The sequence below is a fragment of the Ailuropoda melanoleuca genome, chromosome 4 (genome assembly GCF_002007445.2).
Source record: "Ailuropoda melanoleuca isolate Jingjing chromosome 4, ASM200744v2, whole genome shotgun sequence".
Classification (NCBI taxonomy): domain Eukaryota; kingdom Metazoa; phylum Chordata; class Mammalia; order Carnivora; family Ursidae; genus Ailuropoda; species Ailuropoda melanoleuca.
In genome coordinates, this window is record NC_048221.1 from 108646069 (window position 1) to 108655073 (window position 9005).

Consider the following 9005-nt stretch of genomic DNA (forward strand, 5'->3'; position numbering starts at 1 on the left):
TACTTTAAATAAATAAATAGAGAAACAAAGCCTGAGAATTTGCACCTATTGATTTCAAAACTTTCTACAAAGCTACAGGAATCCAAACAGTGTGATATTGGCAATAAGAATAGAAACATAGGTCAATGGAACAGAACTGAGAGTCCAGAAATAAACCCACACATTGATGGCCAATTGATTTTTGAGAAGAATGCCAAGTCCGTTCCATGGGGAAAATACAACCTACTCCATAAATGGTGCTGGGACAAGTAGATTTCCACAGGCAAAAGACTGAAGTTTAACCTCTACCTTATACCGTATGCAAAAAGTAACTCAAAATGGATCAATGACTTTAATATAAAAGCTAAAACCATAAAAGTCTTAGAAGAAAATACAGAAGTAAACCTTCATGATGTCATATTTAGCAACAGATTATTGGATTTGACAACAAAGGCATATGCAACAAAAGAAAATATAGTTAAATTAGACTTCATCAAAATTTAAAACTTTTGTGCATCAAAGGACATTTTTTTTAAAGATTTTGTTTTTAAGCAATCTCTACACCCAACATGGGGCTCAAACTCAACCCAGATTAAGAGCGACATGCTCTACCGACTGAGCCAGCCAGGCACCCCAAAGGACGTTAGTAAGAAAGTAAAAAGACAACCAAAAGCATAGGAGAAAATATTTACAAATCATATATGTGGTAAGTATTTAATATCCAGAATATATAAACTACCCCTACAACTCAACAACAAAAAGACAAATTCAGTTTGAAAATGTACAAAGGATCTGAATAGACCTTTCTCCAAAGAAGATATACAAGGGCCAATAAGCACACAAAAAGATGTTCACCATCATTAGTTAGGGAGATGCAAATTAAAACCACAGTGACGAAGGGTTTGGCCTTAGCAACCACAGCCTGGCCCGATGTGGTTCGAGATTCTGCCCAGGATCGACGTCACGGCCATGTGCTTGCCCTTCCCCAGCAGAGCCTCTGCGCACATCCACAGGTTCACTAATGGGGGCAAGGAAAAAAGGTTTGCCAATTATTCATGTCAGCAGAGCCTGATGGAAAGAGATAGGCGCGTCTCTGGAGTTAATCGTTACCATGTGTCAGGGGTTGGAGAATATCGATCAAGGAAGCATTTTCCTGATTGATGAAAAATAACTCGGTTATGCTCATCTGCGCCTTCTAGAAGGGTATGCACTGTATTAATGTACTGCATAGTAAAACCAACGGAGAAGTAAAAACCAAACCCAACCAAATAAGAACCACAGCGACACAGGACTTCATCCCCAAATGTTGGAGGGGATGCAGTGACATTCGAACTCCGCCGTGACGCTGGTGGGAAGGCAGGACGGGGCAGCTGCTGTGCAAAACAGTTTGGTGATCCCTCAAAATGCGAAGCATCAAGTTACCATATGACTCAGCAAATTCCAGTCCTAGGTATAGATCCAAAAGAATTGAAAACAGAGGCTCAAACAGATACTCGTACACCAATGTTCATTGCAGCGTTGTTAATAACAGCTGAAAGGTGGGTGCAACCGAGATGTCCATCAACAGAGGTCTAGAGGAAGAAAGGGCGGCGTCTACACCCCATGGAATATTATTCAGCCTCACAAAGGAATGACGGGCTGACACGTGCTACAACATGAATGAACCTCAGAAACACGGTGCCGACTGAAACAGACACGAGGACCCATACGGTGCGCTTGCACTCAGCCGAGGGGCCTAGCACAGGAAAGTTCAGAGAGACAGAAAGTAGAATGGCGGTCACCGGGGACGGGGGAGGGGAGGAACTAGGAGCTGTGCTTAAAGGGCACAGAGTTTCCGTTTGAGGTGACGAAGAAGCTTTGGAAATAGGGCGATGGTTGCGCCATGTTGTGAAAGTGCTAAAAGCCACTGAGTTGTACGCTTTTTTTAAAAGAACGATGGAGAGAAATACGTGGGTGATAGTCTCACCGCAGATCATCAGGACCGTGGTGGGATGAACCCCTGGCTGCTGCAGGCCACCCGTTGTCCTGGAGCCTCATTCCTCACCAGCGTGGCTGACGGCATTCCAGAGTAGAGGGCCCTCACCTGGGCCAGGGAGGTGCCCCTATGATCCATATGACAAAGCTGAGGGTGGGCCTTGGGCTCCGCAGGGACCCGGCCTGGGGTGCCAACAGTGCGGTAGCAGGAGACTTTCCTCAGGCACATTGGAATGGCCATGCACCATTCCGGCCAACCCAGAGCTGATGCCACTGGTGGGCTTTGGGGCGTCAGATTTCTCTCGGGCACGACATACTTACCCTCTTAGAGGAGTAACAACAAAAGAAACCATATTCTATTAATTAACTGGTAAGAAACACTCTCTTACACACACACACACACACAGGCTCTCCCAAGAGAGACATCAGTTACAGACATTAGCAATGACTCCCCGCTCCAGAAGGAGCACGCCATTTGGCATGCTTGCAGGCCAGAACTCCTCATCTCTTTCTCCACTGGCATGGACGCCCAGGCTGCTGTCAGGGACCCCAGGGAGTTTTTGGGTAGCTCACTGTAAGCTAGGCAGTGTCCACCTGGTAGCATCGGGACGTTATCCCGGCAAGAAAGAGACTCCAGATAGCTCAAGTGAAAGAATGCAGTGGACGGAGATGAGTGGCTCTGGGAACTGGGGGTGGTGGGGGCCAGGACTGCTCCGGGGGGGCTGGGAAAGCAGAAAGTACAATCCCGGCTTCAAGGGGGAGGCCGTCTGTCCCATGTCTCAGCTGCACCCGCAGACTCTCCTTCCTGCTTTACTCATCGCAGATGCCAGCCCTGGGGAGGGCCTTCCAGCCACGGTTAGGTCACACACCCTTCTGTGAGCGGCCCAGGGCAAAGAGAGAAAGGCTTTGCTTCCCAGACTGCCCTGGTGGAGGGCGGCTCATAAGACCATTCTCTCACCCATACCAAACGCACTGGGGAGAAGTCATCCCCAAAAGGGACCAGAGAACCAACAGGCAGCAGGAATGGATGAGGCCCAGCCAGAAGTCCAAGACATGTATGAAATCCGTGCCCCTCCTGGATGAACACCCAAACCCCACCGGCCTAAGACTCAAGGGTCAGGACCCACACAGGGTTTGTAAACAATTCCTCTCCAGGAAACTCAGGGGTGTGTTTGTGCATCTGGAGTGGCTGGTGCCTGACAGAAAATTCGCGGACTTTGGACTTTGGCCGCACAGCCCAAGCTCCCTCTGCTTTTCCACCAAATAAATAAATAAATAAATAAGGATGACCTCGCTGACTTATTCTCAAGATCTTGGCCACCATGGGCTGCCGGCTGCAGCCGCAGACCCTCCAACAGAAAGCAGCTCCAGGCCTGTCAGTCGGGGTGTTGGGAGATGGGTCCCCAGGGCAAATGCACAGAGGGCCCCCGTGGGAGAGACTGTGAGGTCTGGTGATGTCACCCCCTTCTCCCCATGCAGCTGATCATGGGGACATAGAAAGGACGCTCCTGGAATGAGCGACAAGTACAACCTGTTCCTGATCTCAGCAATCTGCAACATTTGCGCGGGTGCCAGGTCAAAGGCAGGGCGGAAGGCCAAGAGGGGGTTCAGGGCCCAGCTGGCAGAGATGCACACGGGGGGCCGGGGCGGGTGGGGTGTGGGAAGCAGGCCAGGGTCAGGCTGCAGCAGCAGGGGCTGAGGTCAGTCACACAGGGAAGAGTTCCAGAGGAGGGGTCAGGCCAGGCCAGCGATCTGGAGAGGGAAAAGAAACCGGCTGACTCCATGCCAGGCCTGTCACCAGTGGAAACATGCCAACCCTAGGACATGTCCCATTTAGCAGATGAGAAAGTGGCCGAGCACTCATCTTCCCAAGGCAGGGCCTGCAACCAGTGAGCCCTGGAGCCAGGGGCCGAGCCCCAGTTGCTCCCGGTCAGATGGAACCAGCAAGGAGGGTAGGACTGGGGGTGGGTGGGGATGGTAGGGAGATGAGCTTACCATAGAAAGACGCCTTCCCGGCCATTGGAATTGAGGGCTGGGTATTGCAACCCCAGGGGAGAGGAGGGTAGCTGCAGGGGCCTGAGTATTTACCTGTTCCTTTTCCTATCTCCTTCCACGATGACTGAGGGACAACCATGGCAAAGTGACATTTGAACTTTGACCCCATGATAGCAGGTGTCACCTCCATGAACTTTGCTGAGGTGACTAGAATTGAAGGCTAGTTCACACCTTGACACAGTCCCTCAGGCAGGAGGGCGGCTCTCCCAGCGCTTTCACATGGGCAAGAAGGTGTGTGCACGTGGACTGGACCTCGGGAAAGATTTCTCGAAGGCCTGCATGCCCAGCGCTTGATGTCAGCTCCCCCACTTCAGACCTGCTCTTTTGGGTTCCTGGACCCAATTCCGGTGTATTGGGGGCGGGAAGGGGGGAATGTGAGGGGCTTCCTACACAACACCAAGCAATTCTCAGACTACACCAGGGGGTCCCACAAGATTCCCTCTTAAACAGACATGCACACTTCAGACGCCAATTGAAAGGCCAGCTTGTTACCTGTGCTTCCAACTGGCGGTAAATCAGAGGTTCTTAAGACCCCTCCTCAGGTTTGATTCATTTGCTAGAACAGTTCCCAGAACTCAGAGAAGCATTTTACCTACTAGATGACTGGTGTATTATAAAAGGATAGAACTCAGAAACAGCCACATGGAAGAGCCGCATAGGGCCAGGTGTGGAGACAGGGCTGGGAGCTTCCCTGCTCTCTCCAGGGGCACCAACTAGCCTGTTTCCGCCACCTGGGAAGCTCTCTGAACCCAGTCCTTTTGGGATTTTAGGAAGGCTTCATTACATAGGCAGGATTGATTAAATCGTTGGCCATTGGCAGTTGATTCAAACTCCAGCCCCTCTCCCCTCCCTGGAGGGGTGGCGCAGAGACTGAAAGCTCTCTAATCACCTGGTTGTTTCTCCTGGCAACCAGCCCCCTTGGTTAAGTTACCTAAAATCTTTCCAGTTGTCACCTCATTAACATAACAAAGACACCTTTATCACTCTTATCATGGGAAATTCCAAGGGTTTAGGAGCCCTGGGTCAGGAAAAGGGTCTAGGAGGAAAATAAATTTATTACAAATCCCAACAGCTCTCCCCCCCCCCCACCGCACATTCCCCTGCCCTCCAGCTGTGCCCGCCTGGTGGGTGAAGGCAGGGAGGGGATGCTGGGCCAAGGGCTGCCCCTCGCCAGCACCTGAGTCAGGAGGGCGACCCTCTGGGCTTGTCCTGGCCAGAGGCACTCGAGGCAAATCTGTAGAGAACATTTTACTGTGATCTCCAGCCTGTCTTGGATTCATGTTTTCTCTCCTGCACTGATGCCCCCCCCATCACTGAGGTCATGCAAAGATGAAGGTAATTCTGAGTGATGCGATACAGATCTCAGGCCAGATTGGAGTACAACATATGTTAAAGTTCATTCCATATTTCCGCTCTTGCCTTCTCAACCCAATGTCTAAAACAAGAACTGAATTAGAACAAAAAAGTCGATACAGTAGCAACTAATAAGAGTTACACTGGGGGCCCCTGGCTGGCTCAGTCAGCAGAACATGCGACTCTTGATCTCAGGGTGGTGAGTCTGACCCCTCATTGGACCTAGAGCTCACTTAAAAAAAGAAAAAAAAAGAATTATGCACATATCCTATCCTGTGGACCATGCTGAACTCTTCCCAGGACTGTTCCAGAAGTCTCATCACGACCTTAAAAGGAAGGCTCAGTTACTGATCCCATTTAACAGATGAGCAAACTGAGGCTCAGAAAGGGGAGATGAGCAGCCCAGGGCAATGAACCTGCAATGTTGGACCCCCAGCCCATGCTCTATTTCATTTGCATACAATGCCACCCCCTCCCTTCAGCCCCTCACCCCTGATCCTAGTGGTCTCTCTAATTAGGAAAGATTTTTCAAATGAGAATAATCAGTATTACTGGGGATATACTTAACCATCAGACTCCCCCCTTGCCCATAATATTCTAGCATTCCCAAAGCTCCCGGCATTGCAACCCAGTGCTCTGTTGACATTAGATAGATGAGTGTGACAACTGTCGCCTTCAAGACAATCTTCCAAAAAGATTAGGATTAGTTTACCTGGTTCTCATTTGGTTAAATGGTTAAAAATTGGGAACACCAAATATGTATTTGCTGTTTTTTGGTGAGCAGCCTTATTTGGAGTGGGATGGGGGGAAGGAGAGACGTTGAGAAAATTACAGTGAAAACCCAGCGCAACATTGTCAATTTCGAGATGAGGCACTAAGGAAACATCCTGTGGGGGAAATCACTTCTGATATTGGTTGATGTTACAGATGGAACATCATCCCTACATCAGGAAAGTGTGTAGCTCTCCTCAGGGGGAAGGGAGCTCCCGAAAACCGGCAGCTGCCTGGCTGTGGCCAATTTTTGGTTTTAACCACTAATTAAGCTCAGTTTATTCAGAACAGACTGCCTTACTGATCGGGGGGAAGGGAGTCTATGCTTGCGGTGGAGAGGCCCTCCCTGCGTGTCCAGGACCCTTGGTGCTCAGCTCTTCTGGAGAAGCCTAGTCTCCACCCTACCCAAACTAGGTCAGATTTAAGGATTAAAGTTTCCATATTTCTGCTCTATTAGCACAGTTAAATAAAGATAATAATGGATATAAAACAACCAACCAACATCAGAAGACTGAAGCCTGAAAAAGGAAGCTGGCCTTTGGGGTGCCTGGGTAGCTCAGGTGGTTAAGCAGCGGGGTTGGGCTCAGGTCGTGATCTCTGGGTCCTGTGCTCAGTGGGGAGTCTGCTTCTCCCTCTGCCTCTCCCCCCTGCTCATGCTTTTTCTCTTTCTCTCTCTCAAATGAATAAATAAAACCTCAAAACAACAACAACAACAAAGGAAGCAGGCCTTTGATAATGGCACAGAGGGAGTGAGTGGAGAGGGAGTAATGCATTGAGCAGTAGGTCTGGGGGACAGACCTTGCTTCTCTGAGTCTGCTGTAGTCTGGGATCTGGCAGCGACCTCAGGAGCTCCTCTGCATGTGGCTCAGAGAACCCAGACCCAGAGCCTCCATGGGCACTTGGGGATGGACCTCAGGCTTCCCTGGGGTGGGACAGGGACACTGCCACACGGCTGCTATGCTGGGGAGTGCACCCCCCCACTTACTAGCTGGCTGGAGCTGACAGTGGCTTGGCATCTGCTTAGCAGAGGTGGGAGGGGAGGCCAGGCCCCATACAACGACACCCCCCCACACACTCAGACGGAGAATGGAAGGCCTTGTCCAGGGCTGCCTGCATGTCCCATGTCATTTCTGTTAAACCCCCAACCTGCTGCCTCTGCTCTGAGCTGCTGCAATTCTTAGGAACACTTAGAGGACGTTGGCACTCCTTCCTCTGACCTTATGAAGGTAGGCGCGGCCTCCCCCACCCCACCCAGCATCCCTCCCTGCTCCAGAGGGCCCTGGGGCCAGCCCGATGGACCCCATCACACACTGCCCCAGGGACCGCAAGCAGAAAGCTCACTTTTTTGCTTGTTTGGCTGCAGTTGGGGTGATTTTTAATACATTCCTTTTTGCTCTTCATCAACTTCAAATGTATCAAGATGTCCTGAGGGCAGAAGAACCGATTTAACTCTCTGATTAGAAGAAATGCTCTTGGCCCAACGCCTCACTCATTTTGAAATACTGACATTAACTGGGAAATCACTCAGGCTCTCCTGTTACTTCCTGCGCTTAATTAAGTGGCTCTGCAGGTGACGCAACCCTTTTATTTTTCAGAATGACATCAGACTTATTTTCCATTTTAATAGCCTGGTTACTTCATTGATTTTTTAAAATCCAATTTCACTTTCTAGTGCAATTTTTTATCTATTTTTTTTCCCCCTCCACCCCAGGAAGTGCTAACTCCCATAGTGGCTGAACTCCAACTATTACAAATGCCTCCATTTTTGGTTTTTGGTGAGGTTTCTTTTTTGTTTTGTTTTTTGTGGTTTTTTTGGGTCCAAAGTCCAAAATCAGAATTTTTGGAGAAGGAATTAGAGGTGTAATCCTTACATGCAAATTACCTAAATAATTTCACAAAGTGTTGGAGTTTTTAAGATAATGAACTATCTAGTGTTATTCCTGAGAGGGGTTCCCGCGTCCTGGATGTGGTGTTGGGGTCCCTGCAAAAAAACCCATCTTCAGAAGCTACTTCTGGCTCTTCACTCTTGTCACTTCCTCCTGTCGATTCAAGGAGGAAGATTCCAACCTCATAAGCTTGTCTTAAGCTCATTTAATACTTATCGGGTGGCCGTTTAACATTTATTAACCTGGAGGTTAATTGCCGTTGTTGTTTGGTAAAGTCCGTTGTTTGAGGGTGGACGTGAGAATTTCTACATCTTAACGGGGTTTGGACTCACAGTCTCAAGAAAAAGCGGACGCCAATGTTTCGCGTGGCGCGTGACATTTATTTATTGTTTGTTTATCTTTCGGGTAGGGGGTTTCGTTTGTTTCTTTGGTGCCTGGGCCAGCTCAGTGAATTTCATTTTCTGCCCCTGCTGAGGGGTTTTCCTCCATTTCAATGTCATGCCCTGATTCAGTTTCCCAAAAGGGGCCACCCTGGTGAGGACGGGGAGAGCCCAGCCCTGCTCACGCCTCAGCATCAAGTGGGGCGACGTGCACAGAGCCAGTAACAGCAGCCCATTAAGGTCCCGGCCTTCTCTCCAGACAGGAAGGGACCCAGACCCAAGCCACACGTGAAGCTTGTGCTGCTGGCCAGAGGGCTTCTTCCCCTTCCCCAAGGCTCAGTTACAACCAGAGAACTTCCCATGGCAGGGAGCACTGCGGGACTTCAGGGATCCTTCTTTTTTTTGTTTGTTTGCTTTTGTTTTGTAATCCCAGGGGGAGTCAAATTTTTAATGCATGCTGTAAGTGCTCATTACATGTTCATTTTCTTCTTTCTTTAATATTTGTGTAATGAAACATTGAGGGAATTAACCGGCTGCACAGTTGGAAGAACACACACTGTGATGATTCTTTTCCCCCATAAGAAAGATGTCAACCATTTGCTGTCTA

The 9005-nt window shown here is 49.3% G+C and overlaps 1 pseudogene; it reads left to right on the forward strand.

Moving 5' to 3' along the window:
- The first annotated feature begins 758 nt into the window (after nucleotides 1–758).
- On the forward strand, nucleotides 759–3534 carry LOC105239808 (annotated as a pseudogene).
- The last annotated feature ends 5471 nt before the right edge of the window (nucleotides 3535–9005 follow it).